General features: G+C 46.8%; 2 non-coding genes and 3 pseudogenes across 2 annotated transcripts; all 5 read right to left on the bottom strand.

Annotated features, from left to right (window-relative positions):
* Nucleotides 1-136: 136 nt before the first annotated feature.
* On the bottom strand, nt 137-335 carry LOC146817508 (U2 spliceosomal RNA). Its single transcript, XR_014964942.1, has one exon. It is a non-coding gene; the product is annotated as a U2 spliceosomal RNA (small nuclear RNA).
* Nucleotides 336-7,904: 7,569 nt separating this feature from the next.
* On the bottom strand, nt 7,905-7,979 carry LOC146817507 (U2 spliceosomal RNA; annotated as a pseudogene).
* Nucleotides 7,980-8,991: 1,012 nt separating this feature from the next.
* On the bottom strand, nt 8,992-9,165 carry LOC146817506 (U2 spliceosomal RNA; annotated as a pseudogene).
* A 7,464-nt stretch (nt 9,166-16,629) lies between these two features.
* On the bottom strand, nt 16,630-16,820 carry LOC146817505 (U2 spliceosomal RNA). Its single transcript, XR_014964871.1, has one exon. It is a non-coding gene; the product is annotated as a U2 spliceosomal RNA (small nuclear RNA).
* A 1,003-nt stretch (nt 16,821-17,823) lies between these two features.
* On the bottom strand, nt 17,824-18,002 carry LOC146817504 (U2 spliceosomal RNA; annotated as a pseudogene).
* Nucleotides 18,003-19,749: the final 1,747 nt, after the last annotated feature.

Raw genomic sequence — 19,749 nt, 5'->3', positions numbered from 1 at the left:
TAAATAAAGCAAGACGCGGTGACCAGGGTGGTTTTATTCGCGCGCAAACACAGTAGTGCCACTTTACAGGGTTTGGTAGTGAAGCGCTACTTTCGTTTTCTCATCTATCTTTCAACAGCATTGTTTTCCCCGGGTGGGGAACTGCACCATTCCTGGAGGTACTGCAATACCAGGTTGATGCGTGGAGTGGACAGAGCAAGCTCCTATTCCATCTCCCTGTTCCAAAAATCAATTTAATATATGGTCCCCAGATAGAGGACGTATCAGATATTAAACTGATAAGAACAGATTTTTTTTTTTTTTTATTTTTTTATTTTTTTTGGTTTCAACGGGCTTTATTTAAACTTTGTCATATTTACAGGTTAGCCAATCCAATATGGTGGCGTACAGTTATTTTGCATCTGTGATAGAGGCGCAGCTCTGACACGTGCAAAATTTCCATCTAGATTGATGTTTGGTTATTATACAGGGCTTCATGGTTTGTTTATTAGTTTTGACCAGTCTTTCTGCTTCCAGTTGTCCAGCGCCCATTTTTGTCCTTTCTTTTTTATATCCACAAAGACATAGGTTTGCACTTTGTCTAGTGCCATTCTGATGCACTCTTCGGGAGGAATTTCCTTGTGCTTGAAAAGTTTTAGGTTTCTGGAAGACCAGAGGCTCTCTTTTATACAGTTTATCAGTCTCCACAGAGTGTCTTTTTTCTCCTTTGGGCAGGACATGCCGATCCCATATAGGATGAGTTCGTAAGAGAGTGTTGGCTGCTTTGTGATCTTCTTGATGAGTTTCCCCATTTTCTTCCAGATTTCCTGAGCAAAGGCACAGTTCCACAGGAAGTGGAGGACAGATTCTTCTCCGGCACATGTTGATCTGGGGCATTTGGAGTCTTTTGCCAAGCGTCTCTTGTGCTGAAATGCCTTTACTGGCAGGCATTTTGTGACTGCCATCCATGCAATGTCCTTTTGGTGGTTGGATAGGCATCTGTTTGTCTGTTCCCATACTGCTTTTGATTGTCTCTCCGATAGGTTGTTGGCTATCAGGACTGATTCCGCGGCTTTGAGCTCTTGTTTCCAACAGTTTTTTTCCACACAGTTTTTAAGATCAATGTCTTGCGCTCTGCAATGTTCAATAATTGTTCTTAGCGGTTCAAAGATCCTTGGAGTCTCAAAACAATGTGGGGTTTTGTTCGAAAATTGCACTAAGCCATATTTTTGCAGCATTAGTGCGGTTGAGTATGTGATGTAGTCTGCAACAAATCTGGTTTTCTTTTGGATGGCGCCCATACATAAGTGCAGGTATTTTGAGGACAAAAACAATTTTAGGTTGGGGACATCCTTCCCCCCCTTTTTCTTTGGGTTTGTACATGTAGTCTCTCTTGAGTTTCTCCATTTTGGAGTTCCAAACAAAGTTAAAAAGCATTTTTTGCAGCTTTTTCAGCATAACAGTATTTGGTGGGAAGACCACCGCAAGGTACAATAAAATTGGCAAAACAATAGCTTTAACAATCAAAATTTTACCTTCTATGGAAAGATTTCTTAATTTCCAGAAATACATTTTTTTAAGTACTTTTTCTTGTATCAGCGGCCAGTTTTGCTCCCCAGTAGTGGTTGTACTGAAGTGGACCCCTAGTATTTTAATCGGATCCCTTGTGACTGTAACCGCTGTTTTGGCTAAGTTGTCCCATTGGCCTATGATCATGCAGGTGGATTTCTCTTTATTAATTTCTAAGGCAGAAGCTTTAGAGAAAGAGGTGGCATGCGTGATTACTCTGTTAACTTCCTGGGCGTCGTTACAAAAGATAGTGACATCATCCATATAGCTGGTACATTTAACTCTTTCCCCGTTCCCACCCGGGACAAAGTGTCCTTTAATGTTTGGGTCTTGTCTGATTTTATTTAGGAGGGGTTCTATGGCACAGATGAAAAGTGCAGGTGATAGCGGGCAACCCTGTCTAACCCCGGATCTGATGTGGATCTTTCCTGTTAGTGACCCATTGACCAAAACCTGACTGACTGCATCTTTGTACTGTGCTTGGACAATCTCGGTGAAGGAGCTGGGGACACCCATTTTCTCTAGGACTTTAAAGAGGAAATCATGAGAGACGTTGTCAAAGGCTTTTTGTAGATCCAGGGATAGAACACCCAAGGGTTGATTGTGCTCTACAGCAAGCCTGATGGTTTCTCTGGTTGTCATGAGGCTATCCCATACTTTCCTTTGGGGGACCGCACAGGATTGGTCCTCAATGATAAGGGATTTCAAAACTTTTTTTAGTTTATTTGTCAATACTTTTGCTAGTAGTTTACTGTCTACATTTAGGAGAGAGATGGGCCTCCAGTTTTTAAGGTCTTCTTTCCTCCCCTTTTTGTAGATTAAGGAAATTATTCCTTTGGAAAAGGATGGGGGGAAGTTCTTTGTCCTTGTTGCTTCCTCTATCATGCTCATGAAATCCACACATATTGTTGGCCAAAACTTTTTATAGAATTCCCATGGGAGTCCATCCTCTCCTGGGGAGGAGAGAGGGGAGGATTGGGATAGGGCTTGCAGGAAGTCTTCCCCATCCAGGGGGGTTTGTAGGTATGTTTGTTCTTCTTGGGACAGGGTGTTTTCAATGGAGGCAAGGAATTCTGAGGATTCTTTTGAAGTAGTGGTTTTTCCCTTGTACAAGGTATTATAGTATTCTTGTACTGTGGTATGTATGTTTGCTTTGCCTTTTTGTAAGACCCCGTCTTTATTCCATATTTCGTTCATTTCCTTGTGTGTGTGGTTGCTCTTTTTGAAAAAAAACCTTGTGCATTTTTCATCCTCCTCAAAGATCTTGACTCTGGAGTTGAAGATGGTTTGCTTGCCTCTTTCTGTAAACCATTTTTTTAGTTTACTTCGGGTTTCTTGGAGTTCTTCTTCTACATCCACTCCTGAGTCTTTGAATCTCTCTAGTAGGTGGAGTTTGTCCTGGATAGTTTTGTAGAGTTCTCTTTTTTCTTTGGCTTTTTCCTTGCTTGCATTGATGAAGAAAGTTTTGGTTCTCTTCTTCACCCATTCCCACCATTTGGCTTTAGATATGAAATTTGGTTGTGCACTGCGCCATGTTGTATATTCTTTGATGTAGTTGGAGACTACCTCTTCTTCCTCAAGGATGGATATGTTTAGTTTCCATATCCCTGGCCCTTTGCTGTGCTCGAAGTTTAGTTTGCAGTCTATAAGAAGGGTTTCATGGTCAGAGAGTGCGCTGGTTTCGGTTTGTGCACTAACGTAGGAGATGGAGTTGGAGGCAAACACAAAGTCTATTCTGGAGGATGTGTCTCCTTTGTCCGATTTCCACGTCATCCCTGTGCCTTTGGGGTTGTTGTCGCCATACAGGTCTTTGAAAGAGAGGTCCTGTGCTATTTTCAGCCATGTTGTTGAGGATTTGTCTAACTTATAGTCTGTGCTGGTGCCTTTTCTGTCCTTTGGGTGCATTATGCAGTTGAAGTCTCCAGCGACAAGTGTGGGGGTAGTCCCAGTTAGGAAGAAGGAGGTATTCTCAAACAGTTCAATTCTTCCGTTCTTGTCTGCAGGTGCATATATGTTGCAAATTCTGAGGTGTTGGTCTCCTACCTTGATGTTCACCATCAGGGATCTTCCTGGGCTTATATTTGTTTCACTGGTGAAAAGGAAGTCTTTGTTTTTGCATAATATGGCTATGCCTGCGTTTTTGTTGCCCCCTCCTGACCATGCAGATGGGCCTTCATGCCACTCTTTGGCGTAGCCTTGGTAGTTTTGCATTTGGGGAAGGTTACATTCTTGTAGGCAAATGATGTCTGCCTTGATTGTTCTGCAGTGCTCCAGGACGGCGGCTCTTTTGGTGTTCTGTTTTATTCCTCTGACATTCAAGGTTGCTATTTTGAGTTTTTTTGGTGTATCCATCATTACGGGTATGAAGTGAGAGTTCATTCTTTTTTGCTTCTTGGCTCTGATTCTTTGCAGAATTGTGTTCCTTGCTTTTGGGCGTGTATTTCTTCTAGGTTTTCTGTGGAGGGTGATGACACAAAGAGGGTTTCTTTTGTCTGGTGTTGGATCGGGTTGTTTTGGGTTTTATCGTTGTCTGTAGAGTTCTCCATTTCTGAGAGGTCTGTGAGGGGTGCGAAACGGTTCTTATTTGCGCTTGTAGGTTTCTTCTTTGCTTTGGTTGGGAGCTTCTTTTCTATTTTCTTTTGGTTTCTAGTTGTTCTGTTTTGGTTTTTATCTTCTTTTTCTTTGTCTTGGTTTTTGTTTGTTTTGTTGCTCTTTGCTGTTTCCCATTTCTTCGGGAAAGACTTGAAGATTTGTGGCGTTGCTTCGAGGTTTGACTCGGATTCCGTGTCTGACTCTACCTCGAGGGGGGAGGTGGGTTGGGTGTCTTCCTGGCTCTGGGATGGGAGGTCTGTTTCCCCTGAAGAGATTTCTATTACGGATCTGGGAAGCTCTTCATCTTGTGTCTCTGGGACTGTTGAGGGTGTTTGGGTGAGGATGAGTGTTTCCATTGAGGTTTCTTCCTGTACCTCTTCTTGCTCTATTACTTCTTCGTACAGAGTTTGGTCTTGTAGGAAGATTTGTAGAGTCTCCTCTGTTTCCGGGGTTTCTGTCACTTGGTCAGAGTTTGGGTCTGTTTCTGGGCCTTTGTTTGGGCTTGACCTCTCCTTTGCCTCCTTTGGGTTGGGGATTCCTTTGGGTGTGTTGGTTTGGCTGGTTCCCTGTTGTTGCGCAGAGGGCGGGTGTTGTTGTGAGGTCGCAGGAGGAGGGATTATGACAGAGGAATAAGGTATATTGGGTGGTTGAGAGTCTGTTGTTTGGCTCTTAAGAAGGTCGTACATTTTTTCCCCCCAGATGGTTTCCTTACTGCTTGCTGCTGCTGCGTAGGATTTTTGTCTGTCTGGGCAATTCCAGTACAGATGGTTTGTCAGGCCACATAGGTTGCACTCTTTTGGGATTGGGCATTCATGCGTGGGATGTGAGACCTGACCACAGTTGCGACACCCATTGTTTGTGCATTCTTCCTTGGTGTGCCCAAACTTTCTGCATTTTCTGCAGAATGTTGGTTGCCCTTGGTAATATAGGTACCCATTGTTTGGTCCTATGGCGAAGGTGTTTGGGAGATGGCAAACCCCCCCTAGGCCTAGTGGGTCTCTTTTTAGGGTCACTGTGAACTTCCTGCGACCATTCCACACACCCCATTGGTTCTTGAGTTCCATTCCTCCCCTTATTTTGGTACAGTATCTTTGTAGGAATTTGTCTATCTCCCATGGGGAAACCCATGGGTTGTACATGTACACATAAACAGCTATTTCCGCGGGCGCGGACAGTGAAGTAATTTTATACCCCTTAGTTTTCCCTGCATTAATTGATACATTTTGCAAAAAATTGCTGCAAGCTTCTTCCTTGGTAAAGGTAAAATCATAAATTCCCTGCTTGTTATATTCCGCCATGCGTTTCAGGTCCCTAGTCTGCACGTTGAAATGTTTAACCAAGACATCGTTCATGAGTATTTTTAAATGGTCTTTTGCAATCGCTCCTTCAATCTCAATCCTAACTGTATTTTTAGTGGAATCATCTTTGCGCGCCGTGTCGGCTGCATACTCTGGCTCATTGTGAGTTGTCATGTCTAATCCTATGGTTGTTTTTTGGGGGAGCAGAGGGGATCAGGGGGGTTCTAACTATACACATACATCATGAAAAACATTTGAGAACACATGTGGTTTGTCTTAGGGGAGAATAAACTTATGACAATCCTATGACCTATCTGCAAGTAACATTGACATTTGGCTGTACACAAAGGACACATTAAAGGTGGCTACACATTATTGACATCTTTATCACATTTTGTGTTTGTGGGATAAAGGAAAATTTACAGTTTTGTCTGACTGCGGGCTTTTTTGTAGTTGCAAGTATCGTTTGGTGCCCTCTTTCCGCCTGGGTGTGTCTGACAGGATGTCAAAACGCTTTGGGATTGAAAGGGGGGGGATCACCAGGGGGGAGTGGGTTAAGATGGGGGGTCCGCGCTGTGGGGGGAGGGGTGCAGACTCACCTGTATGTTCGTTAATACACTTCTTTTTCTCTTGTGGGGGTGCGAAGAGAAGCCCTTCTTTCCTTGAGGGCTGCTGTGCTGGTGATGGCCGCTGGGGGGATGGCAGTGGTTTCTAGCGCCGATCTCCAGTTGGGACCGAAGCACTGGGACAGGCTGGCGACGCCGGGGTCTCAGTGTGGGTTGGTGGTGGTGGCAGCAGGCCGGTGCGAAGCTTTAAACACCGGTACTTGTGCAGGGCCTGACCAGTGATGGCACTCGCGGGATTATGCAAATTTAAATCCGCGATCTCGGGCGGGTGAAGAAACGGCCAGGTGCGGGCATGAGTGTGGTCTGTTGTCCCGACCACACTCTGGATCTCCTGGCTTGTGAAAAGGGGGCGGCTGGAGCTCCTTGGCAGCACTCCGTGCCCAGCGAGGGAAGGGAGGGGGCGCCCTCAGTTGGCCCAGCGAGGGAAGGCAGGGGCCGATGGCAAGCGGCGGAGGGGGGTACGACACCCCTCTTGCTCCTCTTAGATGCTTGGGCGGATAGGTGGAGCCAGGTCGATACTTGTCTTGTGCCTTCACAAGTGGCTCTACCGAGGTGTCTTGCAAAGCAGCCTCGGGGCGGCGGCAAAGGGGTGGGGGGGGGGTTGCACAGGTTGTCTCCTGTTGCTCTTGGGGGGCAGGAGCACAGTGGGGCGACAGTGGGTAGGTCCTCGCACTCTGGTGCGAGGGAAGCGCGTTCAGCGCTATGAGGCGAGGGGGTGCAGGCGGCGTCCGTGGGTGGTGAACACACTCCTCGTTGCTCTTGGCATGTCTGGAGCACTGTTGTCGGCGGCGGGCAGCACTTTTCTGGGCACTTCGTAGTTGGCGCTTTCCGTGTGCCAAGAGGCGAGGGGTTGCCGTCGGCGCCTGTGGACCAGCAAAGCCCGCCTCTCGCTGTTTACTTTCCCGCCGGGGGGGGGGGCGTCTCGGCGCCTTGTGGGTGCCACTCTCCGTGCCACGGGAGGGAGGCGGGGGCCAAAGCAAAGACGGAGGGTGTGAAAGGCGTCTCTTTACTGGTCTTTGGGCGTTCGGGGAGCAGCAGTGGTTGGTTGCAAAGCAGCGCTTTACAAGCACTTAGTAGTCGGCACTTCCAGTGTGCCAATAGGCGAGGGTTTTGCTAACAACGCCTGTGGGCCAGCAAAGCCCGCTTCTCGCTGTCGTCTTTCCCACACTTGGGGGGGGGGCGTCTCGGCGCCTCGCGGGTGCCACACTCTGTGTGCCACAGGAGGGAGGCGGGGGCTGAGCAAAGTTCGAGGGTGTAAAGCGCCTCCTTACTTGGACCTGGGCGTTCAGGAAGCAGCGGTGGTAGATTGCGAAATTGCGGTGGATGGCAAAACAAATCTGTGTGGCTCCGCAGATCCGTCAGGCTCGACCCTCGGTTGTTTCCGGTCAGATGGGGTCAGGAGTGGTAGCCTCGCCACATAGGTGGAAGCAGCCTTGCCACGTAGGTGGTGGCAGCCTCGCCGCGTCGATGGTGATGCGAAGGTGCATGCGTCGATTCCGGGTGCAGGTGGGCTCTCCCTCTCTCGAGGGTGGGGTGGGGGCTCGGCCAGCCAGTGGGTTCCAGGTCGCGGTAAAAGGTGAAAAAGGCCTTCGATCCGTCCGATGTCAGGTGTCCCTTAGGTTTGGTGGCACCAGGTGGCGCAGCCTCGCTCCGGACAGGCCAGATACGAGTCCCAGCTCCCTGGATGACCGCCCCCGAGTTTTCCCTGGACCCTTCCTCCCTTCACTCGTCAGCACGCAGCCTGGCCTCGGACAAGCCAAGGAGCGCAGGCCCAGCACTTCCAAGTGTTGGGGATCAGAGTCAGACCTCCCAGCTAGACCCCAGACTAGGCGAACCTACCTGTTGATCTTAGCCAAAAGGCCGAGAAGCGATCCAGATACTACACTTGATCTTAGCCAAAAGGCCGAGAAGCGATAACCAGAATGGTGCCAGAATTCGCACCTCCCGGAGCAATCTCCCTGGCTGACCCGGACCGGGGTCTTCCCTCGCACCGTCGCTTGAGGCCCTTTCGCCTCTTTTTCTGACTCCTAGTGGGAGCTCAGCATGTGCCCATAGAAAGGAGGCCCTGGCCTCGGGCCTTCTCCCGGCTCCCAGAGTCCTCCACGGCTCTCGCCTCGTTGGACGTCACTTAGCATACCCACGTTGTCCTCTTTCTAGCATTTGCATGCCCCGCCCCTTCCTGTCCTCTGCTTCCAGCCGGCTGGCCGGAAAGCCTGGCAGCCGGGGGATGCTGGGAATCAGGCCAGGATGCCCTGGACAGCTCCCCGACAGGAAGTGGCCGGCGCCTCGCCCTCGCCTACCCGGGACACTGCTCCCCTGTAGCCAAAGGCCTATAGATAAGGCTTGGCCGTTCGTGGCCGTTCGGGGACGGGCGGGGCGGGCAAAGAAGGAAAAGGACTCTGTATTTTCCTTCATTGCTCAGAGAAGCCAAGGACAGTGTCCACTTCTCTGCCTCCCTCCCTCCCTCTCTCTCCCTCCCTCTCTCTCTCTCTCTCTCTCTCCCTCCCTCCCTCCCTCCCTCCCTTTCCTCGTCTCTTTCCGTCTCTACCTCGATCCTACTGACTTGCTGGAAAACTTCCTCAATTCGTTCCCCAGTGAAATGGATCCAAAAACGAAGGAAACTCTGATGCTGGAAAAGCAGTCTCCTTCTGACATTTTTCTCTTCCAAAGTGCAGCGTCTGGATGGAGAAGGGAATAAAAATTAAAAAAAGTTCCAGAAAACGTGAAAAATATATGAATAAATAAATAAATAAATAAAGCGCGTTTGCGGCAGATCAATGACATAAATAAATAAATAAAGCAAGACGCGGTGACCAGGGTGGTTTTATTCTCGCGCAAACACAGTAGCGCCACTTTACAGGGTTTGGTAGTGAAGCGCTACTTTCGTTTTCTCATCTATCTTTCAACAGCATTGTTTTCCCCGGGTGGGGAAGTGCACCATTCCTGGAGGTACTGCAATACCAGGTTGATGCGTGGAGTGGACAGAGCAAGCTCCTATTCCATCTCCCTGTTCCAAAAATCAATTTAATATATGATCCCCAGATAGAGGACGTATCAGATATTAAACTGATAAGAACAGATTTTTTTTTTTTGAAAAATATACTTTATTTAAAATTTGTTAGAGCATATATACATTTTAACCAATCCCATTGGGTGGCGTACAGTGTAACCTGTGTAGGGGGTGCACGCAGGCACCTGCCTACCGGTTTTCCATCGAAATATTACATATAAAGACTCTCACTTTTATTCGTAAGTGAATCCGTGATTATGCGACCCATTCTGCCCATTTTTTTTGGTTCCATCTTTTTTCTGCTATGTCTTTCCCTTGGTGTTTGCAATCAACATAGTAGAATAGCATGATTTTGTCTAGGCACATGTGTACTACATCTTTTATCTCCAGTGTTTTATGTTTAAACAGTAGTAAGTTTCTTGCACCCCATAAGCTCTCTTTTGCACAACTAATTATTTGCCATAGGGTCCTGTCTTTATTTTTTGACAGATTTCCCCCTATTCCATACAATATGAGTTCATAATTTAGACATTCAATAGTGGTTATGTGTTTAATAAACATTTTCATTTTATCCCAAAATTCTGTTGAAAAGTGGCAACTCCATAAAAAATGTCTTATTGTCTCTTCTCCTGGGCAGCCTGGTCTCGGGCATCGGGCTGATTTGGCGAGGCCCCTCCTGTGTTGAAACGCTTTAACCGGTAAGGCATTGGAGACTGCTAACCATGCAATGTCTTTTTGTGCGTTTGTAATGTCAAAGTGGTTAGTCTTTTCCCAAACTTGTTTGGAAAGTTTTTCTGACAGATTGTTGACCGTCTCCATTTTTTCCAGGTGCTGGAGTTCGTTCTTCAGCAGGATTCTTGATTCAAAGCAGCTCTTACTCACTTCCAGCTGTAGTAACATTTTTGTGAAGGGCTCCAGGCAGGCGTAGAGTTTGTTTGGAAAGAATGCCACCGGTTTGTAATATCTTGAGCTTGTAGAAGATGTCTCCTGCGCCATATCGTACATATTTCGCGGCAATGTTCCTATTCTCACGTATTGCCTTTAGGCAGAGGCAAAAATAGTTCGTGAAAATATATAAGTACAATTCTTTGTGTTCTTGAACACCATGGTTCTTTTCACCTTCTCCATTTTTGAGTTCCAAAAGAAAGTGAACAGATTCTTTTGCAGTTGTCTCAGTGTTGTCTTGTCTGGTGGGTATATTACAGAGAAAAAAAGGATGAGTGGTAGGATGACCGCTTTTATAACCATAGTTTTCCCGGTCATGGATAGGGCTCTTGTTTTCCATAACCCTAGCTTTTGGTTAATTTTGCTCTGGACGGATGGCCAATTATTTTTTCCTTCCGGATCTTGGGAGAAAGTGATTCCCAGGATTTTTGTGGGTTGTGTTGTCACTTTCACTTCCAATTTTGCCAGATGATTCCATCTCCCTATTGCGAGACATGTGCTTTTCTCTGTGTTGATGCGTAAACCTGAAGCTTGCGCAAAGAAATGTGTGTGTAGGAGTACCCGTCTGACCGAGGGAGGGTCTGGGCACAGCACTGTGACATCATCCATGTAAGCGATGCATTTTGCCTGGTTCCCGTCCGCCCCAGGTACAAAGATACCCTTAATTACCTTGTCCTTTCTTAGTCTGCAAAGTAGTGGTTCCAAGGCACAGACAAAGAGAGCTGGGGACAGGGGGCAGCCCTGCCGTACTCCCGATTTAATGTGCACTTCTTCCGTTAGTGATCCATTAACTATAATTTTGCTGGTTGCGTTTTCATATAGCCTTTGAATCATCTCCATGAATTCTGTTGGGAAACCCATTTTCCCTAACACTTTGAAGAGGTAGGTGTGTGAGACGCTATCAAAAGCTTTTTGTAGGTCCAGTGATAGTATTCCTAGCGGGTTATCTTCTTCTGTAGCTCTGCTGATAGCGTCTCTGATGGTGATAAGGCTGTCCCAGATCTTCCTGCCTGGGACTGCACATGTCTGGTCTGGTTCAATTAAAGTCTTTAGAACCTTTTTTATTCTGTTTGTGATGGCTTTGCTATATATTTTGCAGTCGACATTTAGCAAAGTTATCGGCCTCCAATTTTTGATGTTTTTTGAGTCTCCTTTCTTGTGTATTAATTTCACAGTTCCTTGTGTGAAAGTGTGTGGAAAATTTTTTTGTTGTACTCCCTGAGAGATTGTTTCCATCAGGTCTCTTGCCATTGTTTTCCAGAAAGTTTTATAAAACTCCCATGGTAGGCCGTCTTGGCCTGGGGCGGAGTTTTTTGGTGCTTTCTGTATGATATCTAGGAACTCTTCCCCTGTAAAAGGTTTTTTTAAAAAAGCTTGTTCTTCTTGGGATAGGCCTTTATCAAAGTATTCCAATAGTTCATCGCTCGCTGTTTCCTCAGAGCTTTTGTTCTCGAAAAGTTTGGAGTAGAAGGTATGTACAATTTCTTCCATTCCCTTTTGACTATTTGATGTATTCCCTTTTTCGTCTACCAGCTCTTCTATGAGTGCGTGATTTTTTTGTGCTTTTTGGAAAAAGAAAGAATTGCACTTTTCATCCTCCTCGAACTTGAGGACTCTTGAATTAAAGATAGTCTGTTTTCCTTTTTTGGTGAACCAATTTCTGATGTCTGTTTTGGTTTTGCTGATTTCTTCTGAAACTTGTACCCCTGCATCCTGTAGTTCCCTAAGGTTTGCAAGGGTGTCTTGTAATTCCTTATAGTCGGATCTTTTTTCCTTTGCTAGTTCTTTTCCTTTTTGTGAAAAGAATTTTTTAGTTTGTATTTTGACATACTCCCACCACTTTTGCAGTGATGTGAATTCTCTTTTTTGTTCCCTCCATATCTCATATTTCTGTAAATAATCCTTTTGAGTCTCTTGGGATTGAAGTAGAGAGGTGTTCATTTTCCAGTACGTGCTGCTTTTTTTAGTCATGTTAGGTATTAACATTTCTGTCATCAGAGTTTGGTGGTCTGATAGGCAGCTGTCATGTAATTCCGAGTTGATGCATTGGATGTGTTGTGAGACTAGAATCAAGTCTATTCTAGACACGGTGTTTTGATCGTCTGAGATCCAAGTGTACCCCGTGGTATTTGGGTTACAGCATGTGAAAGAGTCTTGTAGTTTTAGGTTGTGTATGAGCTCTAGTAATTTTTTGGAGGATTTATCCAAAGTATATCTTTGGTTTAGTCCTACTCTGTCATCTGGATGTAGAATGCAATTGAAGTCTCCTAGTATGATCGTAGGGGTGCAGCCTAAGAGGAAATGCTGTAAATTTTCAAAAAGTTCATGTCTCTCATTTTTTGCCGTTTGACCATAAATATTGCAGATGCGGAAAGATTGTCCTTGGTACATGATGTGTAGCATGACAGCTCTCCCATGCTCTATATCTTCCTGTTGTGTAATGGTGAAATGGTGGTTTTTAAACAGAAAGGCTAAACCAGCATTTTTATTCCCCCCCCCTGACCATATGGAAGGTCCTAGGTCCCATTCTTCTTGAAGGAAGGAATAGTTGTAATTGAAGGGGAGGTGGCATTCTTGCAGGCAAATGATGTCTGCCTTAATTAATTTACAGTATTCTGGAACTGCTGCTCTTTTGGTAGTTTGCTTTAAACCTCTTACATTAAGTGTGGCAATTATGATTGCCATAATTATGTATAGGGTGTGGGTCATATGACGTTCTAGTTTGTTTTCTCCTCTGTATTTCCTTTTGTGTTTTCAGTTTGAGACGTTTCTCCTTTTTGGTTAGAGTTAGCGATCTCTTCCTCGCTTCCTAGAAAAGGGTCTAGAAGTAGCATGGCTTCTGTATCCATCTCATTAGTGGGAGATGATAAGGTGTGTTGGAGGGCTTCAGACAAACCTGACAGGTTGATGCTTTCTGCATCTGTGATACCTGCCAGGCAGCTGAACCTATTAGTGGTATTGTCAAAAGGGCTCCAACCCTCTAATCCCTCCAGAGAGTTGTCAATTTTTTGCGTAGAGCTTTTCCTTTTATTTCTAATCTGTATGGCTTCTTCTGTGTGTTGTAATGACTTGTTATTTTTCCTTTTTTGGGTCCTTTGCTGGTGTCTCTCTGTTTGCTCAAAGATTTTTTGAAATTCCTTGTCTGCTGCTATTTTGTCATTTGTCATAGTTTCTTCTATCATTTTTTCCTCCTCCTCTCCCTGCTCCATTTGCTCTATTTCTATGTCACTTTGTTTTTTATTCCTTCTTGATTTCCTCTGTTTATTTGACAGTGACTTTCCCCCTTCTTGATCTGTGTTATGTGTTTCATCTATGTGATTTGGTGAGATTTGCGTTATGTGTGTGCTTGCTTCACTGTCTTGTGTGCTGTTGTGTTGCGTGTCTAAGGGTTGTGAGATAATGACACTCTCTGGCTGCTGACTTTCTTGTGTTTCTGGTATTGTGTGGGGGGTGGCGTTGCTTTGAGTTAAGTCTGTGTTGCTTGGGTCTGCTTCTTGGGTGTGTGCTCCCTCTTTGTTTGCACCTGGTGTTGCGTTTTCCTCCCCTTTTTCTGTCTGTGTGTCTGTCTGTGGGGTGGTTTCGTCTGCTTTTTGTTTTCCTGTCTCACTGTTTTCCCCTTCCTTTTGTGCCTGACTAGATGTTTTTTTCTTGTCTGTTGGTGCGTGTGTACTATAGTATGTTTTTAAAGGGCATTGCTTGTAGAGGTGGTCCTTTGTTCCACATAGGTTGCAATTCCTTGCGACTTCACATTGCTGAGCCTTGTGCCCTTTCATTCCACAGTTTCTGCAAACGTCTCCAGTGCACACCTCTTTTGTGTGACCAAACTGGAGGCACTGCCTGCAGAAAATGGGTTGCCCTGGGTAAAATAAAAACCCTCTGTTTGGACCGATCGAAAAGTTTAAGGGTGGGTGTCTTGTCCCCCCCACTCCTGTACTGTCTGTAGCTAGTACTACCAAGTATCTACGCTTGCCATTCCAAGCCCCCCATTCGTTGCGTAATTCATGGCCACCTCTGACCTTGCTACAGTATCTTTGTAGAAAAGTTTCTATTTCTCCTGGTGGGGTGAAAGGGTTGTACATATGTACAGTAAGTGGTATTTCCCTAGCTACAGTTACCGCTGTTATTTTATAGCCTTTCATTTCCTGGTGGTTTCTATTTGCGTTTAGGATGTACAAGAAGCTTTGATATTCAGTTTCTGACGCTAAGGTAATGTCGAAGATTCCTTTTTTCCTAAAGTCTTGAATACATTTTGTCTCTGCGGGTTCTTTGTTAAAAATTTTGCGCAGTACTACCTCCATCAGGTGTTTTATATTGCGTTGTTCCTTTGCCTCTTCATCTATTTCAAACCTTACAGTAAATCTAATTTGCGACATTGGTGTGTTACCTTTTCTGGAGTCCTCTTGGTTCGATTCTCCTGCTGCTGCAGCGTACGATTTTGGTGCTGCTGTCGCCATCTTGCCTTTGTCTGTGGCGAGTTGCTCCCCGAGGGGGGCGCGGGGGGGGGGTTGGGGGGGGCCCCTTTGGCCACGTGTTTCCGTCCGCTCGCTATTCCTTTAAAGGTGGTTCTTGTGCCTAAAAATCCGATTCCGATCCTTGGAGTGTCCCCGAGCCGTGCACCTGCCTGGTGCGCCCGGGGTGTCTCCAAGGTGAGATGCCAAAGGGAAAGTCGTCCGAACTAGGTTTCCCTTCTTGCGGTGCGAAAAATCCGGTCCGATCCTTGGAGTGTCCCCGAGCCGTGCACCTGCCTGGTGCGCCCGGGGTGTCTCCAAGGTGAGATGTCAAAGGGAAAGTCGTCCGACCTAGGTTTCCCTTCTTGCGGTGCGTAAAAATGCCGATTCTGGATCTTGGAGTGTCCCCGGGCCGAGCACCTGCCTGGTGCGCCCGGGGTGTCTCCAAGCTTAGGGTCACTAAGGGTTATCTGTACGCTCACGAATTCCCTTAACAGGATGCCTCTAAAATGTAAAAGGCGGATCCGATCCTCGGAGTGTCCCCGGGCCGTGCACCTGCCTGGTGCGCCCGGGGTATCTCCAAGGTGCAGGGAAAAGCCAAAGTCGTCCGAAAGCTGTCCTCCTCCTGTTTTGCGGTTTTTTAAAATGCCGAGTCTGGTGCTTGGAGTGTCCCCGGGCCGTGCACCTGCCTGGTGCGCCCGGGGTGTCTCCAAGCTTCGAAGCGTGCAATACAAAGGGGAAGCCGTCCGCCCGCTGCTCCCTCTGTGAAAATGGCTCACCTGTGCCAGCTCGTTTGAGTGACCCTGAGCCGAGCACTGTGTAAGTGCACCCAGGGTCTCTCGTTTTTCCGATCTCCAAAAAATAACCGCGCAGCTATGTGCGGGTGATTTCTCCGGTTTTGCCGATTTTTTTGGTGCGGACCCCTTGAGGACAAAACTGGGTTCGACGCAGCCTTGCCACGGACAAGCCGTGGAGCGAAGGCCCAGTCTCCCCCAGGTGTCCCTCGAGAGCCGAGCACCTGCTGTCTCCTTTCACCCCTGAGACTGCGCAGCCTTGCCACGGACAAGCCGTGGAGCGAAGGCCCAGCAATCTCTAGGGAACTCGGATTCAGCTGCCCCCTAACCAGATCCAAGTGAAGTACACTTGATCTTAGCCAAAAGGCCGAGAAGCGATAACCAGAATGGTGCCAGAATTCGCACCTCCCGGAGCAATCTCCCTGGCTGACCCGGACCGGGGTCTTCCCTCGCACCGTCGCTTGAGGCCCTTTCGCCTCTTTTTCTGACTCCTAGTGGGAGCTCAGCATGTGCCCATAGAAAGGAGGCCCTGGCCTCGGGCCTTCTCCCGGCTCCCAGAGTCCTCCACGGCTCTCGCCTCGTTGGACGTCACTTAGCATACCCACGTTGTCCTCTTTCTAGCATTTGCATGCCCCGCCCCTTCCTGTCCTCTGCTTCCAGCCGGCTGGCCGGAAAGCCTGGCAGCCGGGGGATGCTGGGAATCAGGCCAGGATGCCCTGGACAGCTCCCCGACAGGAAGTGGCCGGCGCCTCGCCCTCGCCTACCCGGGACACTGCTCCCCTGTAGCCAAAGGCCTATAGATAAGGCTTGGCCGTTCGTGGCTGTTCGGGGACGGGCGGGGCGGGCAAAGAAGGAAAAGGACTCTGTATTTTCCTTCATTGCTCAGAGAAGCCAAGGACAGTGTCCACTTCTCTCTCTCCCTCCCTCCCTCCCTCCCTCCCTCCCTCCCTCTCTCTCTCTCTCTCTCTCTCCCTCCCTCCCTCCCTCCCTGCCTCCCTCCCTCCCTTTCCTCGTCTCTTTCCGTCTCTACCTCGATCCTACTGACTTGCTGGAAAACTTCCTCAATTCGTTCCCCAGTGAAATGGATCCAAAAACGAAGGAAACTCTGATGCTGGAAAAGCAGTCTCCTTCTGACATTTTTCTCTTCCAAAGTGCAGCGTCTGGATGGAGAAGGGAATAAAAATAAAAAAAAGTTCCAGAAAACGTGAAAAATATATGAATAAATAAATAAATAAATAAAGCAAGACGCGGTGACCAGGGTGGTTTTATTCTCGCGCAAACACAGTAGCGCCACTTTACAGGGTTTGGTAGTGAAGCGCTACTTTCGTTTTCTCATCTATCTTTCAACAGCATTGTTTTCCCCGGGTGGGGAAGTGCACCATTCCTGGAGGTACTGCAATACCAGGTTGATGCGTGGAGTGGACAGAGCAAGCTCCTATTCCATCTCCCTGTTCCAAAAATCAATTTAATATATGGTCCCCAGATAGAGGACGTATCAGATATTAAACTGATAAGAACAGATACTACACTTGATCTTAGCCAAAAGGCCGAGAAGCGATAACCAGAATGGTGCCAGAATTCGCACCTCCCGGAGCAATCTCCCTGGCTGACCCGGACCGGGGTCTTCCCTCGCACCGTCGCTTGAGGCCCTTTCGCCTCTTTTTCTGACTCCTAGTGGGAGCTCAGCATGTGCCCATAGAAAGGAGGTCCTGGCCTCGGGCCTTCTCCCGGCTCCCAGAGTCCTCCACGGCTCTCGCCTCGTTAGGCGTCACTTAGCATACCCACGTTGTCCTCTTTCTAGCATTTGCATGCCCCGCCCCTTCCTGTCCTCTGCTTCTAGCCGGCTGGCCGGAAAGCCTGGCAGCCGGGGGATGCTGGGAATCAGGCCAGGATGCCCTGGACAGCTCCCCGACAGGAAGTGGCCGGTGCCTCGCCCTCGCCTACCCGGGTCACTGCTCCCCTGTAGCCAAAGGCCTATAGATAAGGCTTGGCCGTTCGTGGCCGTTCGGGGACGGGCGGGGCGGGCAAAGAAGGAAAAGGACTCTGTATTTTCCTTCATTGCTCAGAGAAGCCAAGGGCAGTGTCCACTTCTCTGCCTCCGTCCCTCCATCTCTCTCTCCCTCCCTCCTCTCTCTCCTCCCTCCCTCCCTCCCTCCCTCCCTCCCTTTCCTCGTCTCTTTCCGTCTCTACCTCGATCCTACTGACTTGCTGGAAAACTTCCTCATTTCGTTCCCCAGTGAAATGGATCCAAAAACGAAGGAAACTCTGAGGCTGGAAAAGCAGTCTCCTTCTGACATTTTTCTCTTCCAAAGTGCAGCGTCTGGATGGAGAAGGGAATAAAAATAAAAAAAAAGTTCCAGAAAACGTGAAAAATATGTAAATAAATAAATAAAGCGCGTTTGCGGCAGATCAATGACATAAATAAATAAATAAAGCAAGACGCGGTGACCAGGGTGGCTTTATTCTCGCGCAAACACAGTAGCGCCACTTTACAGGGTTTGGTAGTGAAGCGCTACTTTCGTTTTCTCATCTATCTTTCAACAGCATTGTTTTCCCCGGGTGGGGAAGTGCACCATTCCTGGAGGTACTGCAATACCAGGTTGATGCGTGGAGTGGACAGAGCAAGCTCCTATTCCATCTCCCTGTTCCAAAAATCAATTTAATATATGGTCCCCAGATAGAGGACGTATCAGATATTAAACTGATAAGAACAGATTTTTTTTTTTTTTTTGTAAAAATATACTTTATTTATAAAATTTTGTTTGTCACATGTACATGTTAACCAATCCCAATTTGGGTGGCGTACTTTTTAACTGGACTAGGTGTTGCACGCAGGCAGGGACCTGTCAGTTTTCCATCTAGATATTTATTTCTTGAGAGTACACTTTTATGCTAAAGTGTATTCCTAAAGCTTAGTTTACCCATTCTGCCCATTTTTTTTGTTTCCAAAGTTTTTCTGATATTTGTTTGCCTTGTTTTTTAATGTCAACATAATAATAAACCATTAATTTGTCAAAAGCAATGTTTATGCAATCCTTGGTGGAAAAGTTCTTGTGTTGGTAGACACCCAGGTTTCTTGTTGTCCATAGGCTCTCTTTTACGCAGGATATGATTTTCAACAAAATGTTTTGTTTGTCTTTGGTAGCTGTGTTGGGGAAACCATATAAGATGAGTTCGTAGCTTATGTTTGTTTGTCCTGTGATTCCTTTTATCAAGGGACCTATAGTTTTCCAAGTCTGTTGAGAGAAATGGCAGTTCCAAAGGAAGTGGAGCACTGATTCCTCCGCCGTACATTTTTCTCTTGGGCAGGTGGAGTCTTTTGAAAGGCCTCTTCTGTGTTGAAAGCTTTTAACTGGCAAAGCTTTGTGGATGGTCAGCCACGCAAGGTCTTTTTGGCTGTTTGTGATCTCCTTGCTGTTTGCTATTGTCCATGCTTTTCTGGAAAGTTTTTCATTTAGATTGTTTGCTGGCGTCAGGGCTTCTTTCTTTTGTATGGCATCCTTTAGCGTCAGTCTATGTGTAAAGTCTTCTGGTTCAAGTTTAATTTTTCCCATACTTTTTAGAAAGTCTGCGATGATTTTGTACATTTTTGGTGGTACAAAAGCTGTAGGGAGTCTGTTATCCTGTTCTATAAGTTTTGCTGCTCTGAAGGTGTTTGCGGCTCCATATCTGATGAAATGAGCCGCAATGTTTCTTTTTTCTCTGATTGCATTTAGGCATAGGCTAGTGTAGGTGGTCAGGAAAAAAAGGTATAGATTTGGTACTCCCTTTCCCCCATTTTCTAGGCTTTTGTATGCAATTTCTCTCTTTATTTTTTCCATTTTGGAGCTCCAAAAGAAATCAAAGATGGTTTTTTGCAAAGTCCTTGGCGTGTCTTTGGAGGGGGGGAAAACCACCGCATAGTAGAGCATAAGGGGAAGCAGGACGGCTTTTATCACCAGTATTTTCCCTACTAGGCTCAGGGATCTACTCTTCCATAAACCTATTTTTTGCTGTATCCTTTTTTTAACTTCCACCCAGTTGTCTTCTCCTGAGAGGTCCTCTGAGAACTTGATTCCCAAAATCTTTGTTGGTTGTTTGGTGGTTTGGACTGGTATTTTGGCCAAATTGTTCCAACTCCCTACTGTGAGACAGGTGGTTTTTGCCAGGTTTAGTTGTAAACCTGATGATAGGGTGAATATGTTACAGTGTAAAATGGTTCTTGTAACTGACTGGGGGTCTGGAGATAAAATGGTAATATCGTCCATATAAGCTATGCACTTAGCTTGGTTTCCTCCTGCTCCTGGGACGAAGATTCCTTTTATAACTTTGTCTTTTCTCAGGGTAGCTAGTAGTGGTTCTAGGGCACAGATGAAGAGCGCTGGTGACAGTGGGCAGCCCTGTCTAACTCCCGTACCTATATGTACTTCTTTGGACAGGTGGTTATTGACCTGGAATGTGCTGGTAGCGTTGGTGTACAGGAGACCTATTGTCTTGATGAAGCCTGGT

The sequence above is a fragment of the Triturus cristatus genome, chromosome 6 (assembly GCF_964204655.1).
Source record: "Triturus cristatus chromosome 6, aTriCri1.1, whole genome shotgun sequence".
NCBI classification, from domain to species: Eukaryota; Metazoa; Chordata; class Amphibia; order Caudata; family Salamandridae; genus Triturus; species Triturus cristatus.
The sequence above is the reverse complement of the archived record's forward strand: the minus strand, read 5'-3'. Positions and strand labels throughout refer to the sequence as shown.